General features: G+C 38.1%; 1 protein-coding gene across 5 annotated transcripts in view; it reads right to left on the reverse strand.

Annotated features, from left to right (window-relative positions):
* The window catches only part of LOC145986558 (dual oxidase maturation factor 1-like), a 445,828-nt gene that overhangs the window by 357,003 nt on the left and 71,831 nt on the right, over nt 1-16,994 (reverse strand). For 2 of the 5 annotated variants that reach the window (XM_083120708.1, XM_083120703.1), the window contains exon 1: nt 9,168-9,814. The exons of 2 other annotated variants lie outside the window; for them this stretch is intronic. The gene's annotated coding sequence lies outside the window, so the exon portion shown is untranslated. Of the gene's footprint in view, nt 1-9,167; nt 9,815-16,732; nt 16,784-16,994 lie in introns of those variants that run through there. One more of the 5 variants, XM_083120707.1, reaches the window with a different exon arrangement.

Here is a 16,994-nt window from a genome sequence, read left to right on the forward strand (position 1 = left end):
TCCGCCACGATGTAAATCCTTAGGGTGGTCGTACAGCAGGTACGATGCAACTGCTCCAGTACTTTGTATTGCAAATAATAACATTAATAATACAATAAAAACTATCACGCGCACAGCGTGGGTACTGACAACGTCTCCAGAAGTATTCTTAGCTAGGTGGTGCTTCGCAGAGTTTGTGTGAAATACCTGTGTTCACAAGTACAGAAAAACTACGAGTAAGAGCTTAAGTGTTTCACAGTTCACATTTGCAATCTTTCGCTGAATCGGGTTACTAAAAAGTTATATTTAACTTTTAGATTCGAAAACGCGTAATACAAGCATGTACCGACCGTAATAGTGAGCACAAAGACTTCATTAATGTGACATATTTCTAGGACCTGGTTAACTACTAAGCTGTATATTGTAACATAAAAAATTATCTTGATACCAGAAAAATGTAAGTTGATGTTAATTCAGTAATCAACTCTTGTGAAATTATCATTATTATAATATTATGTTTCACACTGAAAGGTATTACTATTTGTTATAGTGATTATTGAGTATAAATGTTGAAATTTCTTCAAAAAGTTGAAGATTGTATTAAAATGGACCTTTAGTCTGCAAGCTGTATAGATATCAGATGTCAAAAATCGGATATTATTGTTATTATCCATGCGCGTGCATTCCAGTACAGCAAAGCCAGAAGTGCTGCTGGCCCACAGTATTTCATTTGCAAAATACTTTATGTTCACCTGAATTTTTCCTATCATTATTTTTTCCATCTCAAGGAATGAACTAGTAGTCCTCCCAGTCAGTTCGTTTTTGAGATGGCAATTCTTAGCACCATCTTGTGGCCATTTGACAAAACTTTTGTGTATTCGCCCAACACTCCTTACCCAGGGGAAGCAAGACATGAAAACTCGATTCTGTAACCTTGAACCATATAATAATATGCCAGCTTATATGCACGATATAGTAGCGGCGATTAGGGGGGCAGAGGGGGGCATTTGCCCCCCTACTTTTTGCAACCTTTTCCCCCACACTTGGCCCCTCAGTTTTGGCACCTTGCCCTCCCCCCACCCCCAGTTTTGGAACCCAATCGCCGCCACACCACACGATACCTTTACTCCCAATCAGCAGGGGCTGAAATGCAATCGCAGCACCATTAGTAAGGTCTGCTGCTGTAGACACCGTAGCGTTGCAAACTGTATGGTTAAATATCTACGTACAGATATATTTTGTACCAATGCCATTGCCAGCGTTGAGGCAGATCAGCGAAGCATCTTTTAAAAATTATAATTAAAGCTTTGGAGCACAGTAGAGACTCAAGAACTATGATTTTTGACAGAAGAAAAAACATATTGTGCATGAGCGCGATCGTTTGAAAATGCAAACATTGAAAACAAAGGAAATTTTGATCAAGAAATGACATGGGTTTGCAAATACAGAGAAACACTACTTTTCATCTTCGAATAGCCACTTATAGAAGATGTTTCGAAGGTAGAAAACCCCTTAAATATTCTTGAGTTTCTTAAATTTTCTAGTTCTACTTCCCCAAGGATAAATGTCACTGCACGCCACTGTTATCTCAGCCTAGCTTGTGTGTTCAGTTTTCCGGCACACGTAAAAGTTGATATAAATAAAGATATTGCAGCTCCTCGCTTGTAAACTCAGAGAGGTCCGAATAACTGAAGTGATATAAGATACCAAAATTCATAGATGACTATTTCCACGTCAAATCACCCAGGCAATGCAACCCACCGATTCAGATTTTAATGAAACTTGGTGTATTTGTTAATACTACCAAGGTATGAACACATGCAAACATGTTCTTCTCTAGACCTCATAGTAACTGAGAAACAGATGGCTAAAGTTTTAGAATTTTGCATGGATCGGTCATTGCCGAGGCCATGGTAGTGGCCTGCAGTGCTGAACAGAAAAAGTTATATCTCAGAGTCAAATCGACATATCCCTTTGAATTTTTTTTTCTAAATTTCATAGATATATGTACATTCTATTAAAAAGTTGTCACCAAGATTCCTTTGCACTGAGAGTCAGAAAAAAATATTGCATTGTAAATAATGTTGATTTTCTTCTACCAACGTCTGACATTACTAAAATTGCATTATCACTAGAAGGCACTGCAGTTATAATGCCAATCTTATTTTTTTTTAAATTGAAGCTTAAAGTATGTTCTAAAAGGCTATAAAATAAAATTAGTGTTTTTTTCAATGATTCTATTAATAAATATTTATTAAAACAAATGTTATGTACAGTCATATGGGTTATTCCATGCTAAATCGCAAAAAAAATGAACTTTTCAACCCGACCATTCCTTATTTTAATGAAATTTGCTAGAATGGCAGAAGACATGAAGTAACTTACATATGCAAAATTTTAGCCCTTAGTGATACACGGTATTCATACAGCAGGGTTGCTAACTTTACAACAAATGTAAAATTTAAGTGCATACAAGGTCAAATAAAAAAAATCATAACTTTACTTCGAATTATGGTATAACTTTCATCTTGGGCTTGTTTTGAAGCCAAAGAAGCATAATTTTCACAAAAAATATATTTATATGAAAATATTTAAATTTTCACTTCAAGGTCACATGATGTGACCTTTGACCTTGTATATATAAACATATGTACGTTCAATTTTGTGGGGAATAAAGTATGTTACACTATTAAAAGCAATCTCTGTTTGGTGTAAGTTTCATTTTGCGATGGATGACTTTGGAAACAGGAATAAAAAAAATAACCTGACAGTATTATGCCTCATTCCATAAAACATCTTCTATCCCAGTCAAAGAAGGGGGGGGGATATAGAATGGCAGGATTAATTCCGTGAAAGCTGAATTTTGGTCTGTTATTAGAACACTACGAGAAGTGCAATATCCTAGAAGTCCCCGTCCTTATCTCAGGTGCTCCCTCCGTCCTCCAGACAATTTTTTTATCATGATTCTCATTTGATGGACTATAAAAAAGGCTCTGTTTAATTTTTTTCTAATGTCAGTGGTTTTGCCGTAATTTGACCAAAAATCAGCTGTTACGGAAGTATTCCGATCATTCTATGTTTCCCCCTCTTCATTGACTGGGATAAAAGATGTTTCATTGAATGAGGCACACTACCAAAATGAAACTTACACCAAACAGAGATTGCATTTAACTGTGTAACATACTTTATTTCTCACAAAATTGAACATAAAATGTCATGTGACCTTGAAGTAAAAATTTCAATATTTTCATATAAAGATATTTTTTGTTAAAACTATGATTCCTTAGCTTCAAAACAAGCCCAAGAATAAAGTTATACCATAATTGGAAGCAAAGTTATGAATTGTTTTATTTCACCTTGTATGCACTTAAATTTTACATTTGTTATAAAGTTGGCAACCCTGCGGTATGAATACCGTGTATCATTGAGAGCTAAAATTTTAAGTATGCAAGTTACTTCATGTCTTCTACTATCCCACCAAATTTTATGAAAATCTGAAATGGTCGGGTTGAAGAGTTCATTTCTTTTGTGATCGAAGTACTCATATGAATGTACATGAAATTTCTTTTAATGAAGATTTATTAATAGAAGCAGTGATTGATTGATTTGCTTTATTTTACTTCGCTTTTTGTGCCACTTTTGGCTAATTTTCGAAGATGACGATGAGTGATGAGGTGATGAAATTGATGAATGGACACTCACAAACATCCATGCTAAGACCGAGATTCGAACCCAGGACCCCTGGCGTCGTAGCGCGATGTGTTAACCACTCCGCCGAGGGGCCGGCTGCAAGCAGTGAGAAAGCCACTAATTTTATTTTTTAACCTTCTAGAACATACTTTAATCTTCAATTTGAAAAAAAAATAATTGGCATTATAACTGGAGTGCCTATTAGTGATAATGCAATTTTAGTAACGTCAGACGTTGACACAAAAAAAAATCAACATTATTTACAATACAATATTTTTTTGACTCTCAGTGCAAAGGAATCTTGGTGATAACTTTTTAATATACATATATATATGAAATTTAGATAAACAATTCAAAGTGATATGTCGATTTGACTCCAAGATATAACATTTTCTGTTAAGTACTGCAGGCCACCATCATGGCCTCGGCAATGACCGATCCGTGCAAAATTCTCGAACTTTAGCCTCCTGTTTCTCAGTTTCTATGAGGTCGAGAGAAGAAACATTATGCATGTTCATACCTTGGTATTATTAACAAATACCAAGTTTCATTAAAGTCTGAATGTGTGGGTTTCATTTTGAAATTTTTCTGGGTGATTTGATGTAGAATCAGTCAGATGCTTGATTTTGCAACTTCTGCAGTCAAGGAAAGAATCGAAACACTGCTGGAAAGAGTTGGTGAAAAAAGGGCAGTAGTGGAAATGATCAAGAAGAGAACTGTTTAAAAGAGGTAACAAAAAGAATGATTGACCGTGGAGAGAATTGTGAGTAGAAAAGGATATTAGCTGGTATATGCTGCTATGAAGCGTAAGGTGAAAATTAAAAGATTGGAGATTGCGATGAAAACCCTACTCGTCGATCAGAAAACCATGAACTAAGGAACTGTTTTAAGTACTACAATTCAATATGCTACACTTTGGACATTAATACATTTCGTAAAACGTGCAGCAAACAGGGAAGCGTCGGAAAGATGAGGAGGTGACTGACTTCGTTATAAAACCTAAACGTCAGTCAAGGTTCAACCCTCTCACCTAGAGTGGACGAGTTGTATCTTTGCGGGTGAACCTTGACCACGACTGGCTGCGCAGTAGCAAAGGGAGGAGCTACCGGCTGCCTTAGCCAATGGGTATCATTCTCCTCTAACTTTGTAAGAGCTGTCTACCACTCAGCAACGAGTAGGTAGCATCTACGGACATGTATCTGCGCGAATTAGTCAAGGTCACCCGCAGAGATACAGCTCGTCAACTCTAATTTGTCGGCATCTAAAGCATATTTTCGCACTACAGAAATTTGATAGAATTTGTTAATTGCTCAATAACTTTGTTTTTGTAATGTATAATACGAGAATCTAAAGGAAACGTTGGAGCTACAAATTCGAAGATCAATGGCAGAGGTAGTTTATCTATATTCTCCACTCACTGCAAGAACTAACTTAATGTAAACAAAACCACGTGACGTCTGTGAAATAGTTCCTATGGGTTAGCTCTGTTTTTTGTTAGTTTTTTTTTGCCCGTGAATACAGAAATTGGTCATAGCTGTTCTACTTATAATGTAAGGTCCCACAACTTCAATATAGCAGCTACGTTGAGTGGTAGGGTTTTATCACATGCACTATATTTCTAGGCGTAGGATTTTTACACAGCTGCCATTGGAACATCCAATAGGATTTCTCAGAAGCTCAAGCTCCAGCAGACAGAAAATTGAGGGATTCTCCGGTTAATTTACACCGTAGAGTAGACCGTGTGCGTGCATTAAAAACAATATAGTTCTGCATCACACAACCTCCTTACTGGAGACAAAGCATGACACTGCCTTGCGAAACCGGAAGGGGAGGGGAAGGTCTTCTCCCCTTCTAGTCTGCGCTACGTAACCTTCCGCGATTTAGAAACCCATAAAATCCTTCGACACAGATTCCTTGTAAATGTTTTTAAACTAACTAACTCTCTAGCCTTCTTAAACCCGAAGGTTCATGGCTGCAGCAACACAGGCCTTCCATCTGTCCCTATCTTCAGCAAGATCTATATACTCTTTTCCATCCCTACCGATTTTCCTTAGGTCCATCTCAACGTTGTCCATCCATCTTCGTCTTGGCCTTCCTACAGGTCTCTTACCATCAGGTTTCCCAACAAGAATCCTGTAAACTCCTCTTTCCTCTCCCATTCGTGCCACATGGCCTGCCCACCTAAGTTTTCTTGATTTAATTATTCTAATAATATCTGGACATGAATACAAATTATGTAGTTCTAAATTATGTAGCCTTCTCCACTCACCTGTCTCCTCATCCCTTTTAGGTCCAAATATTTTCCTAAGGATCTTATTTTCAAATACTCTTAATTTGTGTTTCTCTTTCAATGTAAGGGACCAAGTTTCACATCCATATAATACTACAGGCAAAATTACTGTTTTGTATATTTTAACTTTTAGTTTCTTAGATATTAAACGAGAAGACAAAATTTATGAAGAGAGAAGTAACATGCATTTCCTGAATTAAGCCTACTTTTTATTTCCTCTTTAATATAATTTTCACATGTTAATATTATTCTTAGTATTTGAATTTGGAAACTGGTTCAAACGAGTTGTTATCAATAATTAGATTTTGATTATTACCTAACACTTGGTTTCGACCTGTAAGCATATATTTAGTTTTCTCTTTGTTAACTTCCAAACCTATCTCTCTAGCAGTTTTGAAAAATATTTTAGCATTATTCTTAATTGTATTTATATCATCCCCTAATAAGTCTACATCATCTGCATATGATAACAACTGAGTCACACCATTTAATTTTAGTCCTTCTTTAGTTTCTTTTACCTTCCTAACAGCATATTCTAAGGCAAAATTAAATAGCAATGGAGATAATGCATCTCCTTGTTTTAACCCATCATGAATTGTAAATTTGTCAGACACATTAATACCCACACGAATTTTACTTTCTGTTTCACTGGTGCATACTTTTATCATACTAACAAGCTTCTTAGGTATTCCAAACTCTACTAATATATTATATAATTTATCTCTTTTGACCGAATCATATGCTTTTTAAAAATCAATGAATAGCAATGTTTTTTGTCTTTCCCATTCATTCTGTGCAGGTTTGCCAGAATGGAAGAAGCACACTCCAAATTTTAATCGGTAATAAAATTATATTTCACCTTTATGCTTATATTTGCACCCCGGGCCCAATTCCCTCCATAGTTTTTGCCAAATGACACAACCAATCTCCGGGTGGAAGCGGTAAGCGTAACGCGCTACGAAGCCAGACGTTCCAGGTTCGACTCCTGGTCAGGTATAGGTGTATAATTGTGTTCGTCCTATCAGCGCATTTCATTTGTCATCGTCGCTATTAACCCAATAGTAGAAAATCTATGTAACATAACAAAAACTAGAATAGAATAGAACTGCCAAATGGCACTGCTCTGCAATGTCATTTTTACAGAAACAACAGCAGCAGCTGTATTATGGATGGGGGGGGGGAAGGGGAGTTGAATTCAAAACGACATTAACTCTTTTTATCTGGCTCTTGTTTCCGTGTTATGAATGAAATCTAACTGAAAACTAAATATTTTAGCAATCATGATAACACCGAAAAATTCTAATCGTTGCCAATACTGGTAAACACATTTTTTTGTGCACACTACGTCGCGACATAACGCAAATTTTACATGATTCTCAGTTAGTCTCCCAAATTTTACCACATATTGCAGACAATTGGTGAAGAACACAAGCTAGAATCGTAAATTTTCCATGTGAGGTTAACGTGTTCCTTAAGATTCTGCCAAAAGTAGTATTTTATCACTTTGCAAAGAATTGATGTGTGGTGACAGACACATTCTAAGTTATTTCGGCACTATCTTACCAACTCTTTACACATCTCTAGAGGAGGGGAATGGCGTTGACGATGATGATAGTCTTTTTAACCTATGTAAATTGACAATTTCGACAACTGTTTCTTAAATGTTGGAGGTGGATCAGTTAATTTTAGACATCGTTACTTAAATTCCCGATTTCTTGCTAGTTTTAGAGGCTTCGGCGGAATTTCACTGTGCAATATCCCTTCACCGAGGAACCCAGTGTATTATTGCCGCAACGGAGGCCAGAAAATAATGAATATGGGGCGCCGAATAAGGTTGTCCGTTCCCAAATGTAAAGGTAATGATTTTTTATGATACACTTACGTATTCATAAACGTGATATCTTAACTTTTAGAAACGCATTGAAAGATATTCTAAAATTAGGCTACCTGGAGTTGCAAACTCCTCAGGCTCCTTGCCTAGTGCGATCGCAATTGTCCTTAGAACCTTACATTTTAAATTGTTTTAATAGCAATTGTCAGGATACCAGTATTAATGCATCATCTTGCAATCAATGGCACATGAAGAATTCCCAATGAGGTCACAATTCAGGGTTTCGAATTTTGCTTTAAACTGTGGATCCAGTCCCGGTTATTCCTCTATGACTATTGGTGGCTTTGACAACTGTTAATACCTCAAATGACTGTGTATATTTCGAGTGTCTGTGCCTATTATGAAAATAAATGTAAACGAATTTGAAATAATAATTTTCCTCAAAGGTCTACCTACTTTCTGCACAGCTTATCTTTATTTTACATAATTTCAAATGCCTATTCTCTCGATGGATTGCATCTACTTTCACTAAGAAGCCTACTTTAGGCGTTTTCAGTATCTACGGGCCTATTCTTTAGGGATAACGAAAGGTGTTTAAACTCCACAATGTTGCCATGTAGTTCAGGGTTCGATACCTGGTGAACGCATATCGTACAGTGGATTGAATCCAAATTAAACTGTAGGTCCAGTCCCGATTAGCGTATCCGAGCATAAAGCTGACGTACATTTCTATACGACGCTAACCACTAGACCATGCAAAAACGTAGTGTTTCTGAAGGGAAAGGAGAGAAGTTGATAAAGCGAAGAATTTGCAAGAAAATATTAGTATGCAGAAGGCAATTAAGAAGCATCGTCACCAAATATGACTTGTAAAGAAAGTTGTTCTTGGTGTTGATATAAACTTTCACTTGACAAGGAGAAACTACAGGAAGAATCCACGTAAGAAGAGTTTTCGAATCCCACAAGTAAAATATTCCTTTCTAGCTTGTGGTTTATTGGAAATGCACTTACCAGCAACATTGTATTGGCTTGTCATGTTATTTAAATTAAGTGAGAAGTATTCAGTGATTTATCTACCACCTCAACAACTAGCCGAGCTTTATCTCAAAGGCTTAAATTATGGTCATTTTTATGCTAAAGTTAACCTTGCACCCCTTTAAAATATTACACCCTTAGATCGAAAATCCTGGTTATACCCCTGAAGTATGTGTTGCACTAAGGTTGTGCCCTCTAGTGTTAATATTATAATAGCGCAATGATAAATAACGGACAGGTTCGCGAGGTGTACACAAACGAAATACTGTACATACCTTGCTTAATGTTTAGTAATGTATACCTTTTTTCAATCAAATAATAGCAAAATTGGGCAAAACTTACCAAAGTTGTGTCGCGATTTCTTTCTTCTCATTTCGATAGCAATAAAAGGCACTTAATTCCACAGCAACACAATTCCTAGCTTCTTTAGGCACATGTGTACAAAAGTTAAGAAGGAGTCCATTGCAAAGAGACTTCAGTCACTTACAAAACACCACACAGACTCCATTCAACACTGGTTCACACACTAATCGATCTACGAACGCCGAGAGGTCCAACAACACTAACAAGTAACACTCTGTGCAAAGGCAACCTTTGATAGTTTCGCAAGCTGGTTTGGCGCAGTGGATGACTGTATACTGCACTTATCATGCAGGCATTATCATCACACAAACACGCAGACAAAGAGTTTATACTCACTGGTCACTGTTGAAGCTCACGTACGCCAGAAACAATGCTTTCGGAATACGAAACACTTCACTTGTAGCACACAACACTGCACGGCGAATTCCTTGCAAATGTCTTCTCGGATTATATGCCTCGTATTCCAGCTCCCACGAGCAAGCCTTTTAAATAAAAGTAAGTATGTATTTCATAAACAAAAATTGTTATATTGCGCACAATAACAAGCTCTGTACTGCGCGGGCAACCCACACGCTACTGCCGCAACGCAAGTCACAGTTTACACTGCACCAACACAATTTCCCTTTCTTGCAAGTATTTTTTTCTTCTTCTTTCACCTGCCGTGACGCTCCCATGATCCTCAGCGTGACATAACTCCCAAGGGGAAGCACACGCCGTTCCAGTTAGAATTCGCAATGCAGGAATAGTGTGTGTGTGTGTGCGCGCGTGTTTCTTCGAGCAAAGAGAAGAATGAAAAAGTAAATTTGTTTTTATCGAGGTCTGTGTTTCATTTCCTTTCACGGCTTCCAACCCGCCAAGGACGTTTGGCGACCCGTGAATCAGTCGGCCACTGGAGCGATCGACAACAGAGTCAGTGTGTCGTTCCTCAAGCGCTCTTCCAGTTCGACATTCTAGCGGAATTACTTGCCAGCCCAGCGATTCGATTACTTTTAAGGAATCATTGCAGTAAATCGTGCGAATCAGTTCACGGCAGGTATGATTCATTCTTCAACGAATGTTGAAGACAAACATAGTACCTCAAAAATACTTCAGGGCACCTATAAAATAAATAAATCGTTAACTGAAATGTTCTATGTCCAATTTTTCATTTTTTCAGGAGAGACCTAAAGTTTGACTTGATATATTAATTGGATCTTTGTCACCATTGCGTTGAAAGTTGGTATCATTGCAAAGGCTGATATATTGAAGTCCCTCTCAAAAGTAGTAGTTGTTTTGTTAGATATTTATGCTGTAATTAATTATTGAAATTTCAGATAAAACAATTGCACGCAACACTAACCGAAGTCCACTACTGCTTCTAAGCAGCTCCCACAAGTGACTGAGGTTAGAATGCAAGTTTGTTTTGTTTTAAGTCCATTTTATGCACAAATAGGCTAATCGGGACTGGACCTGCAGTTTAAAGTGAGATCCGACCACTATGTGTCGGTTATAAGGTTTCATTGGCTGTTCGAGTTTTCATTCTAGTGGCTGCTGCCAAATTTTGCAGACGAATAAAGAACACACTCAATATAGCAACATTGGTTCGATAGCCGAAATGAAACAATCGCATCCTAAATAAACCACAGCCAAAATATCTCGATTTGTTTACAATTTGAAGATTGAACATTTACATTCTCAATGGGCGCAATATAATAATTATGTACAGACACACACTTCTTATGTTGGGCTTTTCACAATGACGCAGTGGTAGTGGTAACACTGTCGCATTTTAACCCGGTAGTTCCAGGTTTAATACCCGGTGGAGACACATTGCACAGTGCGTCGGATCCCACTTTAAATTGTAGATCCAGTACGGATTAGCCTTCTTCTTAAGTGTTAGACCTCAAGGTTGCTTTTTCCATTCGGTTGACTAGAACAGATCAATGGGTTTACAATCTAGAATATTTTGCGGTGTACTAAAAATGCAAAATTCGGCATAAAAATGCCGGACCTGTGGCCGAGTGGTTAGCACATCGCGTTGCGACTCCAAGGGTCCCGGGTTCGAATCCCGCTCGGACATGGTTGTTTGTGAATGTCCATTCATCAATTACATCATTTCATCACTCATTCCCATCTTCGCAAATTAGCCAAGAGGCACAAAACGCGAAGCAAAATAAACTAAATCAATCAATCAATAAATCAATCGGCATAAAAATAATTGCAGCATCAAGAAAGGTTATACCGTAAGATATTGTTTCTTCAAACGAGTGTTTACCTTGGCCCTCCCTCGAGAAATCAATGGAGGTCGTTCTCTGCCTGTGGTTCCGAATTCGATTATTAGTGGAGGCACATTGCACGGTTATTTCAATTGCACTTGAAAACTTAGATCCCGGTCTGGATTAGACTGAGTACAAACTGGACTCTAAGTTCGAAAGTTTATTGATTCGAGTCCAGGAAGAATCAGTTCTTCAACACCTAACAGTGCAATAAATTAACATTCTATTTTAGGTGCGGTCGTCGACTCCCTGCATTATATTTTGAACGCTTTCCTCTAGTGCTATAAAACTTATGACCCAGATAGGTGAACTTGGGCGTCGCGAGGGGGTCAAACCTGTCCGTCGACCCTTTCCTGGAAATTGATATTCTCAATTTCCAATTAGGTGTGATTTGCTTTCTTTTACTTCGCCTTTTGTGCCACTTTTGGCTAATTTGCGAAGATGGGGATGAGAGATGATATGATGAAATTGATGAAAGCCGCTCACAAACATCCATGCCCAGGCCAGGATTCGAACCAGGGACACCTGGCGTCATAGCGCTATGTGCTAACCACTCCGCCACAGGGGCCGGCAATTTCCAATTAGAAGAAAAAACAAAGATTATTATTATTGTGGATAACCGAAAAAAATATTGTAAAATGAATGAACTAAATCAGAAATTCATGTTCTCATAATCTATCACTAAGTGGATCCATGAATTTTCAAAAATTCCAAAAATATTTTTTTTTTGAGAGGTTACAAAACGTAGCTAAACTTTATGACTAAAATGAACTCCCTGCTTTCAAATATTATTCTTGAACGAGGTGTGCAAAAGTTAATAACAAAATATTAAATAACTATGCATTTCAGTGTATTAAATGTAAAAAAATATTATAAATAAAGGAAAACGGCTGTGTAGAATTTTCGTTCGTGTAATGGTTGGAGTAGTCTTTCCTAAGATCATTATTTTCAATTGGAAAAATGCCGTGGTTTACATATAACCTATATTCAATTCTATGCAGAGGTCTGACCACCCCTACTAAAATTTCTGACAAATGCCTGCGTTACAGAGCGCGTTCGAACCCCGCCCTTGACGTGGCTGTCCCTTTACGAATGTTCCTTTGACAATTTCATCTAATCAATCATCCTCATCGACAAAATTCGACTTAAGAAGCAGCAAAACGACTTAAAATACGAAAAATGAAAATACAAATTGTAGACATTGCTGAATATATGCTTCCTTGACGTCCCAGCCATAATGTAAAGAAACTTTCAAGTCAGAAACTTGAAATGTGTTCTAATCTGATGACCCGGGTTAACTGTAACATGGAGCAGAAACGGGATATTTACTGAAAAGTCCGTCGAATTGTAACGGCAAGTGTTAAATATGGATTGTACGTTCTATTTTCAGCATTGAATATCAGAGCAGGTCTTCGAAACGAGATGCATATTCGATAAATCAATGACTGATGCAGGTTCAAGGTTATTCTTGAGCTGCCTCCCTTCTCAAGTTCATACAAAAAAAAAAAAAATGATGTCGCCGCTTTCATTCGGGTGTCACTCGGTTAAATGCTTTCGATGTTAGGCTTAATGTAGTGTATTTATACCAAGAGATTTAAACCCCACAAGCCTAACCTAACCACGAAAGCATTCCGCGCTTGCGTCAGAAGATTAAATAAGGCGCTTGAGCTACAAGGTGTTTGACTCAAGTGCGATGAGTCATATCAACTTCACTCGTCAGTCATTGCATATAGAAAAGCAGGGGCGACATCGAGACAAGACAAGACTTGGCAGTCTCGGTATCGTCTCGAGTCTTGAAATACGTAGTGTAAATACATACTGTAAGCAACGCAGATAACCTGTTACCGCGCAAACGTTCACAGCATATAGTGGTCATTATGTCAAACAACTTTTCTTAAAGGTCTTTTTTTCTGTTTGCTGCCCCTGTGATGCTACGAACCCTCCAAAAACTGAATGTTATCCTGGATATACACGCAACCACGCAGCACAGGTTCACAATTTGCTACTAATGCATCAACTTCGTAATTACCACGAACAAAATATTTGTCTTGAACTAATCAAGTAGATGTCTGTCTTCTCAATCGCCGGGCCGCAGCACGGTATTACACGGGCAGCGGAATGTTCTCCTGAAACACTGTTTCTCCAACCATCATCATAACAATCAAATGAATGATATAGTTATGTCCGAGTATAATAATATAGTCATCGATTTCCCAATTAATTGGAAAATTTCGGCGTTCAAAACGCAACATGTCAAAGAAAATCAGCACTTACGAAATTAATCTAATGATATTGATCTGAGGAAACTGCAAGATGTCATTGGATCAAGTGGTTGACAGTTAAATTAAACCTAACTGTATATTGTCAAAAAGCTTGGACATAATCGAATTGTGTATTTATCTTCACGATTACGTCATTATGTATTTATTAATACAGTGGGTACATTTTAAAACCGGCCCCTAGCACAAATATGAGAAATTTTACAATATAGTGATCTGCGCATTTAGTACCTTACAACAAATGTTTGTTTGCGTATATTGTTGTAACTTGTTGTTCAGTTCTTGCATACTTATACTCCCCTCCCCTCCTTCCCTCCTCTGCTTCCCCTTACCTTTCCCTACCGCATTGCTTGTTTGTCTGAGGGAATTTATTGTTTAAGGGAATATTTAGCGACAGGCTTATTTCACAAGGACTATGGCCCGCCAGATCTCCTGATCTCTCAAGTCCGGACTACTTCCTATGTTGTTTTCTTCCACACAGGTTAGAAGAGCTGAAGCATCACATCACTGTTTCAGAATATCACCGCAGAAGTACTCCATAAGGTTAGGAATATGGCAAACCGTCTGGACATGTGTAACCTGCAAGAAGGACGTCATTTCCAACATTTGTTGTCAGGTACTAAATGCGCAGATCACTATATTGTTACATTTCTCATATTTGTGTTCGGAGTCGGTTTTAAAATGTACGCACTGTATTTAACTTCAAGGTTGCATATTAATTAATATATACGTATAAAGCTAAAAAATTAGAAAGGTTTTTACGTGTAAAATTGTTGGTATTGAGACATGGACTTTTAGAAAAAGCATTTACCGGCCGCTGTCTCACGAAGGTTGAGAATCAATGATCTAAATAAAGTGAAGGTTTAGTTAATTTTTTCAAATGCCATACCAAAGACCTCGTTCTCGGTCTCGTCAAGTATCGAAGAGTATGGTCTCGATGTTTGACAAGGGTCTCGTTACCATACCTATAGAAAAGAGTTATAGAAAGCAAACGTGTACAGAGTAAATTAGTAAATTGAAAAATTAAGAAAATTTCAACTTTCATTTATGGAAGGTAATGATAGAGCGTGAAGGCATGCTAAACGTCTCAACGCGTTCTTTTTTTAAAAAACAAATTATAAGTAATGGCGGTGGGACGCCTGCAGTGATGTACCTTGTGGAGAAACGCGCATCCACACATGGTATCTCAGCATGTGTGCGGGCAGTACAAGCACTTGACACTCATACTTCAGGGGAGAAAGCACGCGGCTTTCTCCAACCGGGATAGAGTCGTTGGAGACAACAGAATGAACATTTGCTCATTAATGTATTACGGATAATATTCTATCAGATTTGATATTTGTTGGGGGTTTCTCGTTGGATGACCTTAACCGCACGAACTCCAAAAATAAGGTGCGAATTAGCGAAGTACTATTCTCTGTCTTCTGTAAAGAGGAAGCTTCTGAGGAACCCTATTGGTCGATCTAATGACAGCTGTACACAGATCTTGCGCGTAGGGATATAGTGCATGTGATAAAACCATACCACTCAACGTAGCGACTGTGTTGAAGTTGTGGGACTTGATATTATGAGCCGTACCACCACGACCAATACATTCATTGGCAAAATAACACCAGAACTAGCACAGAGGAAATGGACTATTTTCTCAGAAGTCACGTGGTTCGGTTTGCATTAACTTCGTTCTTGCAGTGGATGTAAAAATAAACCACCGTCCCAGGGTTTCATCACACTGATGATTATCTTCCACCGAACAAACAATAGTTCCTTTTGTAACAAAGATTTTCCATTAGATTTTCAGAGTTTCAAGTTCAACCTATTTGTATTAATAATGGTAGCAACTTTTCGTGTTTTCAACGGCAGCAGCTGAAAAATATTTCGTTTTGAGAATAAGAATCTGTTTATCTGGACTTGATATACGTAATACCACGCTCCGGCCGACTTTATCTCCCATGCGTGTCCCCAGGTACTCATTTATTTCACCCTCAGAGCCACTTTATGCATTAACCCTAGACCATTCAGCCCGGGTCTTCGCGTGGCAATTAGACGCCCTACCGACTGAACCACCACGGCTTCCATCTGAGCATAAAAATGACTTAAAAGAAGTTCTGAAATCATACAAAATCCAGAAAATCTAAACGTTGAAATAACTGAAATAATATCAAAATAAGTAAGCCGACCTACTGGTGAAGTGATTATCAAAGCGCTTTACGACACCAGGAGTCCGGAGTACGAATTCTGGCCTAGGCATGTGTTTCTTCGTCAGTTGCATCAATCATCATCATCTTTGCAATCAGCCAAAAGAAGCAGGAAAACGAAGAAATTAAAATCAATCAAAATTCCTAGATACCGAAAATTTTAAATTCCAAACCACCGAAAAACTAACATTTCCTGTGTAAAAAATTATGTAGCTAAATATCATTTCAAAATGAAATATCGCATACCAAAATACAGAAAAAAAATGTCAAAATACTGGAAAACTAAAACATTAACATACTTGTATATTAAAATACATTGATTAATTCATCTGGACCTACAGTTTAAATTGGGATCCGAACCACTATGTGCCTGCACCGGTTCTCGAACCCGAGTCCACTTGATTACATTACAAGGCGACGATGCTACCACTACGTCATCGGGGAGGCCCCTTTATTAAAATATAGATATACAGTAAAACTGGTCAAGTAAGAGGACATCTTGATACTTTGAAAAATCTATGTTTGTGGTCTCGGTACATTGACATTATTGTTAAGAACGTTTGATATCAAACAGGATCTACGGGAGACAATGCTTCCCCTCTAAAAGTAGGGCATTTAGAGGGAAGATCCTTGCGAAATGATTTGGAAAAATACAGGGGGAGTGGACTCTTCTCCAAACTCTCACAGATGTCCTGTGCACACAGACACTACTGTATCCGTCTCGTCGATGTTGTCTTGAACCAAACATATGAGACTCAAGTGAGAGAAAAAGAAAGCTATTTAAAAAGGAAAAGCAAATAAAAAACACAACTTACGGAATCTGAGAGCAGCAAGCGCGTATACCAAATCCTCGTGTTTCTCGTTAGCACTGAAGTTGTTAAAGGGATGTTGACAGCCATCGCTGGGTACTGAAGGTCGCTCCCGAAGGCCGTTGGAGTTCCAACGAACAGGCCAGGGTCCGCGCGGTGAAAGCGACCAATAACATCGCGATGGCCGTCTTGAAATAATAGAATCACACCGGCATTAGCATATGCACGTGTGTCAGGAGAGGGGAGACTCCTGTACCCAGAATCTTCG

Source organism: Lepisma saccharinum, chromosome 4, assembly GCF_977018435.1.
Source record: "Lepisma saccharinum chromosome 4, izLepSacc3.1, whole genome shotgun sequence".
NCBI lineage: Eukaryota > Metazoa > Arthropoda > Insecta > Zygentoma > Lepismatidae > Lepisma > Lepisma saccharinum.